Source organism: Etheostoma cragini, chromosome 2 (genome assembly GCF_013103735.1).
Source record: "Etheostoma cragini isolate CJK2018 chromosome 2, CSU_Ecrag_1.0, whole genome shotgun sequence".
Taxonomy (NCBI): Eukaryota; Metazoa; Chordata; class Actinopteri; order Perciformes; family Percidae; genus Etheostoma; species Etheostoma cragini.
The window spans coordinates 1260698-1277624 of NC_048408.1; the positions used below are offsets into that span (position 1 = coordinate 1260698).

Consider the following 16927-nt stretch of genomic DNA (forward strand, 5'->3'; position numbering starts at 1 on the left):
GATTTTTGGAAAAAGGCTGCAATGAAACAAAGAGTGAAAAATTTAAAGGGGTCTGAATACTTTCCATACCCACTGTATCTATTTTGAGAACAACGTCATATGACCCACTAGTCTCAATAGCAGTTGAAATTTGGAAGCCGTTTCTTAATAGAACCGGGTCTCGAGACCCATCCATACTTTTACGTTGTAAATAGGGACTCCAGATCCATTTGTGTCCAGCTTGAGGGATTTTCTTGCAGTTGTGCATAAGAGAAAGCTCAGAAAGCTTTGAGTTAAGCAGAATGGGGGCAACACGCCACATGAAGTTAACGTTACCGGGGCAACAAGAGTGGTTCACCTTTCCTTGCATACCAACAAAGCAGTACTTTCATTAACATTAAAGAAAACAGACCCATTTTTTATACGCCTCGACTAAGTTAAGGATTTCCCTGTTGGCCTCAGCCATGTTGAGCATGTGAGTTGGCATGCGAGAGTACTTCAGACAGAATAATCTTTTTTGACTTCTACACCTCAAGGATATTTTCACCAATGATGTATCTTCCAACTGCAAAGAGTGTAGACTGAGTTGGTCCCGAGCAGTAAGGCAACTCTTTTTTTAAACTGACCTTTTCTCTCAGGTCAGTTTGCGTATTAAGTCATACTAGCTTTGACAATGTCAAGTTCTGCATTTTGTCTCTGTTTTATAGCATTGTAAATAGAATAGTTTGGGCTGCTTGGGTCCATTATCAGGAAATCCATTAATTCCCTGATAATGGAAAACCTAATAATCTAGTCTGGCTATCACCAGAACAAGCCAAGCTCAGTAGATCTCAGATTAAGCGTTGGTCTACGGAGTTTTTCTGGGTTTTCTCTGCACAAGAGGCGGGACCAACTCGCATAGTTCAAATGACTCTGCTCTGAATGATTGGTTGCTTATCTACCTTCATGGTGTTAAACATGCCAATAGCGCACCAGGTAGATAAGCCAACTTGTGATTGGTTCCTGCAAAATTGTGAACTAAAGCAGGAGAATTACACGTGAAGGTTTCCAGACCAAGCTGCAAGGAGAAATCAAATCACCGGCAGAGTGGAGGGGGGTTATCCAGTCTAAGACCATCAAGACCATTACTCCTATATTTTAATGTACTTTACAATCAACATCTAACACCTGAGGGTTTGACTGATACCTGGAACAATCATTCCCATCCCATTAGGTTATTATGCAATGCAAACTTTACACGGTACACTGCTCCAGTAAATAGGACAGACCTTAGATTAAACTATCCATGCTTAGCGACGGGAGGCATTTATAGTCACAAAGCTAATGCTAGCACGACAAGCTAGCTATCAGCCATGTCATTTCCCCAAAACAATATGACTCAAACGGACAAATTAGACGGCATGTGTACTGTCCACCGCAGCCTTAAGTCTGTAGCAAGATTAACGATTTTAAATGATTATACAATAACTTATGCCCCCCCTTACAGTAACTCCAAGGGTCCTTGAAGCGCACGGATGCCCTGTTGAAGATCTCAGCTCTGAATGATACTTCATGTCAACTAAGCAGCTTTGCTATAGTCAGTATTTCAGGCAAAAATCTCTTGTGTCATATTTTGTGTGCTAAGCCAACACATGTTTAGGTCATAGTGACTACGTTAATGTATTTTCTTGTTTGTTGATAATAAACTGACATTAATTGGGTCCAGATTGAGCATTTTAAAATTGTGTGCTGTAAATCTAGTTTGCTGTTCATTAGGAAACTACCACACGCACCACACCATTGGCTGTCGTGGGCACACATAACTATTTTCAAGCAAGTGCAATTTAATAATCAATAAACCATGTGAAATGTGTGTAGTGAAATTATATCACAAGTTTAAAAAAAGTCACTTTTTCTGTCATTTTCAGCAAGATTTTGTTTACCAGACAAACTCTTGGCTTAGACATATACTGTTGTATTATGTATATGTGGTTATGATAACCTTCTAATTCTTCTTTTATTAACACAGTTTAAGTACAATACCTTTATAAAAATAAACATATTTTTCAGAGACAGTTGTACATTATTCATTCAAGGGTACACATCCAAATCCATAGTTCTTTCAGACACAACACACAAGCTGCTCTTACTTAGGTCGAAATATTAAGATTACATAATCCTGCAATTGGAAAATGACCACATATTGACAAAAGGCATTATATGGATTTATTAAAGGTCAGTGACTGAAGGCAGTATGTGAAGTTCAGGTTAAGTTATAAGTCTGACAAAAGTTGTGGGGCAGTGTGTCTGTTGAAATGTTTCCATTTCTCAGTGGTGAAAGAAGCATTCAAATAATTTACTGAAGTAAAAGTAGTAATGCCACACTATAGAAATATTTTTGATTTGAAACACAAGTCGTAAAAAAGACAAGATAAGAAAATAATACAGTACTAAAGTATCAGAAAAATGTAATCAAAGTAAAAGTATTTGTCAGAATGGGCCCAAACATGGCTCATATTTATGAAGCGTGTTGGGACATACAAAAAAAACTAATGGAGCCATATCCTAAACCCAACAGGAATCCTCCATTTTGAATTTAAAATTCTTTAACAAACTCCTAGAGATTTCATCTGATCAACTTCAAAATTGGTGTGTGTCATCTTAAGACGTGAAAGATGAAAATTTATCAAAGGAAAAACTTTTCATCATTGGGCATGGCCGTGGCGGGCGGCCATTTTGTGCGCTTTGCCATTGAAACAGGAAGTGAGTATTGTCCAATTGGCTCAAAATGTTTCAGGATAGACCGTTGTGAGAGGTATCATTGAAATCGGCAGAGAGTTCCTTTTTCATTGGTGACGATTCTCAGTGTCTGAGTGCCAAACAAATCCACGGCCGCATGGAGCGACGTCCGCCAATAACCCTGAAGTTTGCAGAGGAGCGAGGGACCATCCAACGCTGCATGCAGCTTTAATTGTTACAATTATTCCATCATTATAACTTTAAGGGTGCAGTTTGAGGGTGATTATTCTCAACAAAACAAAACATGCAAGAATGAAATCCTCCTTCCAGTAACATGGATATAGAGCCACTCGGCCAGCCATGCCGAAACAGTTATTTATGGACTTCATTACTCAATGTAAATAATCTCGAGATTAAATAGCACAACATGGTGTCAATGTAACACAATATAAAACCCAGTGCTTTCAAGCCGGAGATTGGAGTTTACTTTGCAGCCCAAACCAAATACTTTCACCCAGGAAACACTTGTTCATATCTCGGGATTGTTTTAATCCAAACAACAATGTATCTGTGTCTATAAACCAATGTGTCTATACTTAACTGTCGGCGCTGCATGAGGCTCACTTTTTCTGGCTAAACTCCACTAGCATGGCCCCTGAAAGCACCGTTCTCTGGCAACTGCTGCTTTTATTGTTCTATGGCACTAAAGACTGTTCATGTTACAGCACTTTACCTACTTTAAAATACATCTATATTTAGTATATAACGTTGGTCTATGGTCTATTGGTGAACCCCCCCCCCAGCAAATTGCACTCTGCTTACATTATTGGCTTCTTCTTCACCCCTTGGAAAGCCTAAACTCAAGATATGTATGTCCTTTTTTTAAATGTTTCCAAATAGTGTTAAATGTAAGTTTTTTGATCATTTTTGGTATTCACTGGTTTATTAACTAAATTCGGCGATGACGTCACGTTAGGGAGCGAAGTCTGAGCCTAGCACTAGAACTACAGCGATTGACTGGGATGTGGAAGATGTGGAAAGGCTGGCAGCCGTATAATTACAAACCTGCCAGTTGTGAGAGGGCAAATGAGGAATTGCCAAGATTTGGGGAAGTCTCCTTCATTTATCTCCTTCATTTAGCAACGCGGCAGTGCATACAATGACTTTACTTTTTACTGTCAGTTAATAGCACTGAGTGAACGTTGTTTTCTTTCTGTCTAGTGACAGTGATCATGTCGTTGGTTCCGATCAGAACTGGTACATTTATTTAGATATAGGGATAGAAGGCATTCCGACTAGTGTTACTTGAAAATGTTTATCTCTTCCTCCGTCGGTGTGTTAGGCAGGTGATTGTGCGTGTGGTAGCAAAGTTGCGGTGGAGAGCTTGTGCTGTAGGGGAGTGATTCGCCGGTCGAGGAGCTCGCCCCGCGATCAGCAGATCTGACGGAGCCTAAATCCGTCTGTGACATTTCAGACAGGATCGTTGCAAGCCACCACGCACCAGTACTTTAATTGTTTATGTTTAATTTACCATTCCTTTTAGACTGAGTCATATAAAAGGCTACTTATCCCTAGACAACACCAGTTCACTGCATACAGGCAGGCTATAAAAAACATCTTATGACAGTTTCAAGGCAATCATTTTGGGCCATTATAGCCATTCCCCTTGATATCGTATAATCTAAAGAACACAGAATAAGATATGGTGATACCTCATAAAAGCAGTGTTAGAAATGATACAAACACCAATCCACTACTATTACCATTGCTACAGTAGGCAATGACAATATAGCTTTTCTCCAGTGTAGGAAAGAAGTGACCAGTATTACTGTGTACCCCTATGGTTGGTTTATGCCCTCCCTCAAAAATATTGACTGATATTGTTATTAGGACGCGGGTTAATAGAAAAGACATGTCTTTTCAGAAAACATTAAAGTTTGGTTAAACAACAGTGAACAGATTATAATTTAACATATGTTCTTTTTTTTGAGAACAAAGTGCAGAATTTAAAATAAATCAACATCACGTTTTTAAGGAAGGAGCAGGTTGGAGCAAAATGAATATTGTACAGATTACGATTAGCTGAAACTCTGCCAAAGTTGCTGGCTGGCTATGGAACGTTAGCTATATCCGCTAGCATACTTAAACTTTGTGTGTAACATAACAAAAACCCACCCATCTCGTAGGAGCAAAGCTTACTATTTCATTCAATACAATTATTAAGGTGCAATTAAGGTGCACTAACGCCACAGGTTTTATGTTGACAAGTGGACGCAAACATAGGAAACAATAGGCAGGCTAGGCTAACACTGTTGTGCAAACGTCCATCGCCGTGGCGTTAGCTAACTGTTTAAACTCATGAAAAGCCGAACAACATCCCCGTCTAAGTTGTGTTTCACTTTCCCTCCAATATTATCATAAACACAATAAAGTCACCTGGACTTGGTCGAGAACATAGACTGTTAATATTAAAAGACCAAAAGCCATATTAGGCCTGACCAGTGGCAGGCTGCTCTGTTTTCTCCCAAACGTAACGTCATGCAATGCATTGTGGGGGAAAAAAGGATAATTGCAAAAACACTGTAAAATACTGCCTACTTTTCGTTTTTTATTCAGTTTTGCGACATCCAACACCATCAAATACAATGGATAACAGTTACATAACAATATTTATTACCAACAAGCAATTTGAACAAAAACTTGTTGAACAGTTGCATTACAGAACACTGGAATATCTCTATGTTACTCATGTTTGCACGTTCTTTTTCTATAGAGTAAAAATAGAAACAACTGTGCGTTAAGGGTAAAGTGAAACCCTTCATTAGTCACAGAACATAGCCATGCACTCATTGTGCACATAATGACACTAATTGCTGCATGATTGGAGAGAAAAGATTAACACGTGGAACTCAGATTGTCATAATTAAGTCATGAGTGAAAACTGTAGCTAGAATGAGATGTTCCGTCAGGATGCTCTCCTCCATGCGTTTCATCGAGATGTTTTTAATCATCAAATTGAATCCTGCAGTTTGCTGTTGTATTTCAAAGGCTGTTTTTTTACTCATTAGTAATGCCAAAGGACTGACATTTTCCTTGTTTTTTCCTTTGATTAACCACTCGATCCTAATGGTTTAGAAAGAAACTAACACATTTTGAATATATTAATGTGAATTAATCATTTTTTTGTATCATTTTGTGAAGTTTTCCAGTCGGCCGTAGTGTCCAGTTTGCTAATTAAGACCTTTTCTCCAAATAATGCCCTTATAAAACAAAATAAAAGTCCATCCTTCTCAACAAATGAGAAAACAAATGCATGAACCATTTATACAGAAGAACTAATTGCTGTGCCACTTATGAGGACCTCATAGCGTTTGCCAATAATTAATTTGTGAATTTTTAAGCGCTCCCGTGTGGATTCCCATTTTTGTTTTTTTGAATAATCCACTTGCCTCAGGGGCGTCTTGGATGACTAATTCACGGCTTTCTTCTCCTTGTTTACCACTGAATTAACTCAACCATCATTTCCACATCTAATATTTAGAGGCTTCTGTACAGACAGTGTAAACCGGGAAAAATAAGTAGAGTGTGCATGTAATCACACAGTAGGTCCCGGCATCCGACTGAACATAAATACCTCTGTAGATTTGTAACATTTGCCAGCAGTGTAAAATGAACATGATCCTGGCTGTGTCACAGTGCACTAGCTGACTGAATGTGAAGTTAAAAGACTCTAGTACTGACAGGTATTATACACTGAAGCAAAGAAGCATTATCATACATGGGATACCAGGGTATTTTAATTCCTGTCATACCCCAGTGTCAGCTCTGGCACTGCTACCTCTTCTGCCCATCCTCCAGAGTCTATTTGGGGGAAGATGGCTCATTACAAAGTGTTATTCCTCCTCTTCAGAGGGTACCCACGTTGCCTGTCAGAACAGAAATTGCCTGCCTGCTCCCGATCTGTAGATCAAGAGAGTGGCGAGAAGAGATTGTCCTCGCCGCTCGCCGGTCCCACAGATGACAAACCCTGGACTGTGGTGAGAGCCCACTGTTGAGATTGGGAAGCGTTGATTCAGTTCAGAGTCAACAAGAACAGCTGGATTTGGTTCTGCGAGTTCCGTGACAGAAGCAGCAACATCTGACAAAGACAAATTTGCATCTTGCCTCATTTTGCTGACATATAGAGTTTTGCAGAAGTGAACCATGACTCATAAACCTTGGCCATTTGATCTCACCCTCCCAGAAAACTACCAGCCAAGCTTAGTGTGTCCTCTTTTTCCCCTACCTCTACGTGCTGCGCCACAGATTTGTTCTGTCCTCCGCCACGTGTCATACTACACTGGGCACGTCTCAGAGATGGAGAATCTTGCTGCCCGACTCGCAGATTTGAATTCTCTACAAGAAAACTTTAAGTATGCAGAACGAGAGTAAACGTGTATAGGGAAAGTGGGGGGAGTTGTGCCAGTTTTTACTCAAAGTGAAGCCATGACAGTAATGCCTTCAACTTAAGGATGTACATATATTTCAAGATGAGGTGCATCGCTGAAAACAGTATCTTTGGATCTGAAATAAATCGTTTCAGTAATGTAGCTTTTGGAGAAAAAAACTGGTCCTGGTGCATAAATTGCCCCTGGTGCAGGGTAGATTGTGTCTTTGGGGGAATACATTGGGCTAAATTGTACCAGTGATTACTGAAGTTAAACAGAACATTTCAACGTAATGAACTGTAACAATATATAAAAGCATGACATCAATCCAAAATTACTAATTTAAGGTTCATTTAGAGATTGTCCCTCTATTAAACTGTTGGAGTAAGTCATTTTGTAGTTTTTCAGAAAACACAAACAAGTTAAATACACAATATGTGATATTTGTAGTAGTCTGGATTTGTTTTTTGGGGTGTGGGTAGTTTCTTGAGCACATTGCCTCTAGGGATTTCTCATTTTCTTCAAATGTAAATATGGGCTTTCCATCCACAGACTTCTTACAACTTTTCCTTAGAAACTTTGAGTATGACCCCATCCTCATATTTACACACAATTTGGAGCTGCTCCAATGGAGAGATGTTATCCCTCCGTCCCACACGCTATGGATCAGGAGTACTTTATTTTATATGAAATTGGAAAAAAATAAGACACACAGAGGTTCATCTGGCCAATTTTACGAGATCTGGCAACCTTTTTGAGATATGCAGAAGAGAAATCCGAGCTGCATGAAACAATCTAATTAGGACAACCGCTGGCTTCACTTTATTTAGGTGACAACCCGCTTGAATTTTCCATTGTGTGTACTGTACTTTTCTAATGTTTTAGACTTACACATTTGTTTATTTATAATTTTTACAATTTTGTATTTATTCTTGGGGTTGAAACTCTTCTGAGTGTTTCTGTACGCCTTTGTTCTAATGTGAAACCAACCAAATATTAAGTTCTACTTTTCTGTATCAAAATACTAATGTCATGCAATAAAATGCTAATTATTTAAAAATCATACAATGTGATTTTCAGATGAAGTGTACCTGATAAAAATTACAGACCTCTACATGTTTTGGATTAAGAAAAGCTGCAAAATCAGCACTGTATCAAATGCATTTTCTCCCCACTGTAAGTGCGAGGCATGAGGGGTTTTGGTCTAAAATTAAGAATGTCACATAGTTTAAGTGCCAATATTATGATAAAGAACACATTTTCTGGGATTTGGGGTGTTATTTTGTGTCTCTGGTGCTTCCACACACATACACACGTGAAAAAAAACAACATACATAGTGTTTTGAGTGAGATCCGGTTTCTGAATGTCCTCTGTCTTCAGTCTCCGGGTGAGCTGTTCAACATCTGCACGGCTTTCTACATCACTAGAGACGAGGTGGATAACCGTAGCATGCTAGCTCGTTCTCAATGGCAAAACACTGCTTCAACAGACACCACATGACCACAATCTTCAAAAAGAACTACTTCCTGTCCCTGTTCAACTTCCTGTCCCTGTAAGGCAGGTATTCCACAAGTGTCTCTGGTCTAGAAGAAGTCTCCCAGCTAATCCTGTCTTGGACTGACCAAAGCTGGAGAAAGAGTTATCTAGCTGATGGGATCTTACCGAGCTACTGAGCATATGCAGCTTCCAACAAAGATAGTTTAGAAGTGAGATGTCTCACTCTGGAGCTAAAACAGAGACCTAAACCCACAGGGTGAACCCAGGATCTGCAGCAATGTGCAGTACAACAAAAATATGGTGTTTTTTGAAACCATGGAAACCTATTCTGGTACAACCTCAAAACACAATTACAAACCTGAAAATGAGCAAAATATGGGCACAACTTAATCCTATAATTGTCTATAATTGTTCAGACACTACAATCCAAAAAATTTAATCATAGAAATTTGACTTTGTGGTCAATGATGTGGTCATATGACCAATTTCTTCTATGGTTTTCCAGTAACAAGGGGTGGATCTACCACCACCCTGGCCCAAATCTCCACATTTCTGCATGATGACCATTATCCCAAATAAACCTTAACATTTACAAAACACTGACAATGGCTGCTAGATTAAAATAGCAGTGGCATGTCATTTCCCCAACGCTCCATTGTAATAACACGAAAAATTCTCATTGGTCCAACAGCCCACCAGTCCGACATCCCTTCGGTTTGAAAAAGTAACCCCTCTGCTCCGACATCCCGTTGTTCCGACCATATAGCTCGTTTTTTTTAGGTCAAATGCCGAACCCCAACCAATCGGCTATCCTAACCTACATAAAAAGCCTGTATGGTCGGAACAATGGGATATTGGAGCAGAGGGTTTATTTTTTCAAAACAAAGGGACGTTGGACAAGTGGGCTGTAGGACCAAAGGGTATTTTTTCGGGTTATTGAGGGGTCAGAACAATAGAGCGTCAGAGAAATTGGTGGTCCCTGGCACAGCGTTGTATTAGATTTTGAAATACTTGTTCCTACCCACTTTACTTGACAACAAAGTTTACATGTAATTGGCGGAGTTTAATCCATCTAAATGGCTTTTAGCACCAAATTAAGCTCTGGTGAAGATCATTCTTTGCTGATAATCTGCAACCTTTCATAAAAAGTCCTCCGTCTTCTCCTCGCCAGCAATAACCTCACTTGTGGCTTCTACCACAAACCAACAGGCTAGCTAGCCAATTTACCATCCCCCACAGCAGCCGGAACCGATAACAAAGCCCGCCCATTTGGAGTAAAGATATTTATACTTTTTGAATTTAATTTCAAAGACCGACCTTTTTTCACCTACGTTTTATTGCAAAAATCTGGAATATCCTGTCTAAAAATGATGCATAAGAACTAGTCCATGCATTTGTTACTTCTAGGCTGGATTACTGCAATTCGTTTATTATTATAATTATTATTATATAATTAACAAGCTGCTCAAAAAAGTCCATTAAGACTCTTCAGCTGATCCAGAAGGCTGCAGCACGTGTTCTGACAGGAACCAAGAAAAGAGAACCCATCTCTCCTGTTTTAGCTTCTCGGAATATGCTTCCTGTAAAATCCAGAATAGAATCTAAAATCCTTCTTCTCACCTAAAAAACTCTTCACGGTCAGGCACCATCTTATTGTAAAGAGCTCAAAGTACCTTATTACCCCGCCAGAGCGCTGCGCTCCCAGAATGCAGGGTTACTTGGGGTTCCTAGAGTCTCTAAAAGTAGAATGTGAGCCAGAGCGTTCAGCCATCAGGCTCCTCTCCTGTGGAACCAGGTTCCAGTTCGCGTTAAGGAGGCAGACACAGTCTCAACGTTTAAGAGTAGGCTTAAGACTTTCCTTTTTGATAAAGCTGATAGTTAGGGCTGGCTCACAAGAGTCCTGAACCATCCCTTAGTTACGCTGCTGTAGGCCTAGACTGCTGGGGGACTTCCCATGATGCACTGAGCACCTCTCTCTTCCTCCTTCTGTATGCAACCTCATTCCAATAATGCATGTTACTAACTCAACTTCTTCCCTTTCCCAGAGTCTTGTGCTCTCTCGCCCCTCTGCTCTCTCCTCCTATTGCTTCCTGCAGGTGTTTCTGGCTCTGGATCTGTGGTTGGAGTCACCTGCTGCCTCCATGTTCCTGCTCAACACCCTCTGCTGCATTCTCCATGTATGTCTGTCTCTCTCTCTCTCTCTCTCTCTCTCTCTCTCTCTCGGGTCTAAGGTTTCAGTCTAGACCTGCTCTCAATGAAAAGCGATGAGATAACTGTTGATGTGATTTAGCGCTACATAAATATAATATATATATATAACATAAATATATAATTGAATTGTATTGAAGTGAGATAGGATTGGTCAATTTTGCTGTCATTTGAAATTAATCTGTCACTGAAACACTATGCAAGGCCCCCATAATTTAGATTTTCATTCTTTTAAAACTCTTAAATACTACCTACTTTATCTTGTTAGCCTGTTCGTCATTTTTTTTATTTTTTTTTTTTATTTATTTTTTTTCGGGGTTTTTCCCTTTATTAGAGAGAGACAACGGATAGTTATGTGAAAGGGGGAGAGAGAGTGATGGGGAATGAGACGCAGCAAAGGGCCGCAGGCTGGATTCAAACCCGGGCCGCTGCAGGACTGAGCCAACATGGGGCGAGCGCACTTACTCAGTGAGCTATAGGTCGCCCCGCCTTTTCGTCATTTTAATTGACACTTGTCTTAATGAGTGCCAGAGTCACTTGTAGTATAAATATATAAATATATTATATAGTATACTAGTATAGTATCTCCACGGCGCTGTGGAGTAAGGTGTGGCACACACACAAACATACTAAAATAGTAGTTTTTGAATACTTGTTTTGGTGGAACATGAAAACACCACATACACAATTAAATGAAGTTACCTGTTGACACAACACAGTAACGTGAGCTATTTAAATGAGCTGATACATGGTTAAACCTCATTAGCTCTTGCCAGTGTATCTTTGCGTGTACTTCGTCCACAGCAATCTCACCAATTGGTCCCAAAATGTCCCAGTTAGAGAGGAAATGCCCTAAACATATGCTTTGCTAATCTTTGCAATCATTCACCAAAACGTCTAACATTCTTTTTCTTGTGAAGGGGCACATCCTTGTCAGGCTCGTCCTGGCAATGTACGTCCGTTGATCCAGAGTTCAAACCTTCCAGCATGGTACAACTCTGAATGAAATGCTGTCACATTAACATAAAGCCTACAGTGAGGAGAGGTTAAATATGCAAAAGGAATGTTAAAGGAGACCTATTAAGTTTTTCAGATTTCACTCTGTTGATGCTCTGGTTTCAACCAGAGGATCACACGGTATGACATCATACCGGGCAGGTATTTATTTTTTATTTTTTTTTAACCCACGTCTTGTCTTGTCTTTCCCTCAACATGAAAAAAAACCTTTATTGGGGTTTTTTCAAAATGTTTATCGTTGTTTTCCCCAAATGTCTTTGTCCCTGTTGTTGACGTTTTGTCAGTTTTTCGACATTTTAGCAGATTTTTCCAAAAGTTTTTGACGCTTACTTCCAGTGTTTGTTTTTCATAGTTTTTGTCAGTTTTTCCAATAATTATTATGCTTTTTTTCCCCCAATGTTTTTTCACCTTGTTTACATTTTGGACCTCCCATATTTCTGATGTAAAAAAACCTTGGAAACGCATCAAGTTTGACCCCAGGACAACAGGAGGCATATATGGTCATCTGCTCAAGGCACTAGCACAGAGAAGGTGAGAGCAGAGTAGTGGAAGAGACCCTGAATTGCTGACCAATCAGAGCGGAATGGGCTTTGTCAGGAAAGGGTCTTAAAGGGACAGGCCCTACAACAGAGCATCTTATCCCAACCTTTCCACAATCTCAATGAAATCATAAGAGGTTTTCTGCAGCTGGGGCACACCCCAGTCGTCTCAATCCTTTGTTGTAACGTGGTCATATGTCTGTTTCCCGTCCTGATATTCGGACAAAATCAAACGTGTTTGATATTGTACTAAGTCTTAAAGCGCCCATATTTTGCTCATTTTCAGGTTCATAATTGTATTTTGAGTTTGTACCAGAATAGGTTTCCATGGTTCAAAAAACACCATATTTTTGTTGTACTGCACATTGATGCAGATCCTGGGTTCACCCTGTAAGTTAAGGTCTCTGTTTTAGCTCCAGAGTGAGACATCTCACTTCTAAACTATCTTTGTTGGGAGCTGCATATGCTCAGTAGCTCGGTAAGATCCCATCAACTAGACAACTCTGTCTCCAGCTTTGGTCAGTCCAAGACAGGATTAGCTGGGAGACTTATTCTAGACCAGGGACACATGTGGAATACCTGCATTACAGGGACAGGAAGTAGAACAGGGACAGGAAGTAGTTCTTTTGAAGATTGTGGTCAACTGGTGTCTGTTGAAGCAGTGTTTTGCCATTGAGAATGAGCTAGCATGCTACGGTTATCCAACTTGTCTCTAGTGATCTAGAAAGCCGTGCAGATGTTGAACAGCTCACCCGGAGACTGAAGACAGAGGATATTCAGAAACCGGATCTCACTCAAAACACTATGAATGTTTTTTTTCAAGTGTGTATGTGTGTGGAAGCACCAGAGACACAAAATAACACCCCAAATCCCAGAAAATGTGTTCTTTATCATAATATGGGCACTTTAAGTCTAAATCACTTAAAGTCGTTAAATCACGTGAACATTGTCAACAACCAATGGTGAACCTCCCTCCAGCACTAAACAGGAACAACGGTTGGAGCCAGTGTTTTTTACAGTTGCTATGACGCTGCGCTAAACTAGAAGCAAAGAGGGAAAGCTGACGTTTTATCCGCGGATAAAAGCAGACCTCCATGTACTGCCGCCATTCACCTTCATGTGCGCCAGAACAGAAAACCTGCCAGATCCCCGGTCTTTACACATTATGACAGTCTTTGACGTAAAATGTGACACTGTCTTGGGATGAGAGATGGTGTCTGACTTTAAATTGTATTTTTACATAAACAAAGCACGTTAGCATGTTCTAACACTTAGCTAGATGTCTCTTTCAAATGTAATTGGTCACCTGCAGTCACTTGGCATCATGTAATGTGTTGTATTTTTTCTGAGCCTTGTTGCACCTGCCTTGAACTTTGAAATCAGCGACACCAAGAGGTATCAACGTCAGATGACTTAGGAAAAAAATGCATCATCTGAACCAGGCCAAAGATCTACAAAAACATTACACAATGTGAGTCAGAGCAGATCATGTTCCTCACTAATAGGGAACCTCGTCTGCACCTTTCAGTTTGACTGTTAGTTTGTAATTTTTGAACATACTCCAGGCTGATTTGTTATCTGTAGCACAGCAAGCATAACTGCCATACTCAGGTGTGTACCCTTTGTTTCAATGACAGCTTGGATCCAATTTAATTCAGAAAATTGCATGTAATAAGAAACATGTAATTTGTTGCAGCAGACGGGCCTAGAGTAGAACACACACTAGACAATTTCCCTCTCACTGTTCCTCGTAAAGATGTGTACCTGAGGCTATTTTAGTGAGCCACAGAAACTTACCACAACTGAATACATCCTATTTAGTGTGTAACCTCTGCATGACCCACAAACACACACTCCTGCCCTGGATGTTCCTCACAGGGCTCTTTCCATTCAGTTTTGAGGGTCAGTCACAAATTGAAGAATAAATGGTTTCCTCATTTTCAGCAGCCACATTCTGCACAATTAATGGCTGTTATATTTCTTCAACCATCCCTTTTTTTTGTATGAATGCTCATGCCCCTGGGAGTTGTTCCATTTTACATCTCTCACTCTCCCCTTCCTGTTCACTCTCCTCTTTCGTCTCCACAACGTGACATCAGCACGGCGAAACCTCAGCCACTTCGCCGCTCTTTAAATAGCACTTCATTTGTTTAGAGTTTTCTGTGGTTCTTAGTCCCACCTGGATGCTGCTAGCGTCTCCAATTGGCTCGTTTTTCAATTTGCCAAGCAGTGCCATGGGGGTAACAATTGTCCTGGTTCCATTTCCATGGTAATTGGTTGATTTTACGAATGCATCATTGTTCTTGCTCTACACACAACTGTTGGTACTTGTGGCTCTGTGCCGGCAGCTTTTAAGTATCAAAGCTTTCTTAAGCCATAACGCGTGCTAAAAAGGGAAAACCAAGTACAGCGCAGATGTCTGGACTGCCGCAGAGGGGGCAGACGTTCGTGTCGTGTTCGCTTCCATCTGGACATGGAGCGGCGTGAGCGGGCGGTGGAAAACAAAGCCGAGCCGGAGTGGAGAGCCAGCCGAGTGTCTTGTCAGCCGGGTTCAAATGGGAGTAATGAGAGAGCAACTTTGAAGTGCAGAGAGCACAGAACATAAAAGGAGAAGACCTCGGCATTTTGGAGCCCGGCTCTAAGTGGGCCGTACAGTTTGCCTTGGCTATCAGATGCTGTTTGTTTTATTCTTTTTTTAGAAGAGTGGTTTGTTTTCCACAAAAGGGTAAGACAAACGGTGGCATCCACTGTGCCCTCTCTCCTAATGCGCGGTTTAGACTTCAAAATGGCTGGCTAACTTTAAGTTAATACAACTTTACAAACTGTTTTTTTTTGTCTCTGCAGGCTGTTGTTGGTATGGATTCCTTTCCAAAATGTAATGTCTATGTCTCATTAGTGAAATTTCCGAAGGGGGTGGCACTGATCCAGTCTGAGGACTGTAAACAGCATCATCTTTTCCTTTGCTCTGTCTTTCAAACATCTTGGCACTGGCTGTCTAGTATGTCTCCAATATCTTCATTTTAATCCATATTTTATTTATTCCTCTGAGATGGAATTCCCTCCGGTGGGGGCACAGGGTTAGCTTGGTGAATTGCCACTGGAGCAGGTAGAAAAAAAATACTCAAAAGTAATTTTTATTTTTTTATTTAACTGTTTAAGCGGGAGCGTGGCATCTGCGGGGACTTTTCTATGTCCTACACACCAGAAACTGGTCTGACGCGGCACTGTTGCTGCTAGGTGACATACAGGGGGGGCCAATCTCGGGACATAGTACCCACAGATTTGGATCACCCTTATTAGACACATTGGGAGAAATATAATATTTGGGCACCTGGGTAGCTCACCTGGTAGAGCGTGCGCCCATATACAGTAGCCTAGTCCTCGATGCAGCGGTTGCGGGTTCTATTCCAATATGTGGCCCTTTGCTGAGTGTCATTCCTCGTCTCTCTCCCCTTTAATATCTAAAGCTGTCCTATCTAATACCATGATCTTTTGGAAATTGATCTTTATGCCTTAATCAAAAAAAATTAGGAAAATCCAACCTTTTAAGGACACCAATTTTCTTTGTGAATGAATAACGTATTGTAAATAAATGAATGTTCTTCCTTAAAATACAGGGGGCATAAGTATACACCCCCCTATGATAAATTCCCATAGACACAGACACATTTTTATTTTTAAGGGCCAGTTATTTCATGGTTTTTCAAGGTTAATGATTTGATTAAAGCAAGACAATTTTGGCAGTGTTTTTTCTTTTCAAAAGTCTTTTTATTAGCATTTTTTCAAAAACAACAATTTTCTGTGCAATTGTGATCTGTGAATAGGGATTTCGGCAGTATTAACGGCAAAATAGGTTCCAGAATATTTTGTTCTGTATGAAAGGTGCAATATTTGAATATCAAATTTTTATTTATTTATTTTTTACATTTATATCTGCATTGAAACCTAGTGACTTTCCAACATCAACATATCATGTATTGATATGTATTCGTGTCTAAATGACATAAAAGATCTTTTTTCTATTCTATTTGGCCTGGAAACGCTTCCAACATGCTTGCATGTCACGTGAAAATAGGTGTTGGTTCTATTTCTAACATGCACACGTTTTAGACGTCCGTGTCACGCAGGCATCCCGTAAGCTCTAACTTTACCATTTACCAGTTACCATGGGAGCCAAAATGGTAGCTAAAAGTCCACTAAACACTGTGGGATAAGTTTATTGCATGTCAAACTGTGTGAGATGGGTATCAAAGATTCTTGGGTGCAATCTATTACAGACAAGACAATATTATTTTTCAGGCATGTCAGATTGTGTGATCAATTGCGCGTCATCCATCTCATGTTTTGAAAGTACAGCAAACTCCCACAAACTTATTTTCTGTTTTTCTTTCAAAGACATTGCAAAAACATCAGTTACAATGCGGCATCACACTGACAGATTGTGTCATTTCATGAAGTTTCGGTTCTGTGTTCCTACATTTCCCTTTTTTTTGGAAGCACTTATGTATATAGCAAATCAACGAATGAATGGCTGGATAATT

General features: G+C 40.1%; 1 long non-coding RNA gene across 1 annotated transcript in view; it reads right to left on the reverse strand.

The window, feature by feature from the left end:
• The window catches only part of LOC117957832, a 17752-nt gene extending 2109 nt beyond the window's left edge, over positions 1 to 15643 (reverse strand). The window contains exons 1-2 of the long non-coding RNA XR_004659605.1: positions 15633 to 15643; positions 10516 to 10522 (exon numbers count right to left, since the gene is read on the reverse strand). This is a non-coding gene — a long non-coding RNA (uncharacterized LOC117957832). The remainder of the gene's footprint in view (positions 1 to 10515; positions 10523 to 15632) is intronic.
• Positions 15644 to 16927: the final 1284 nt, after the last annotated feature.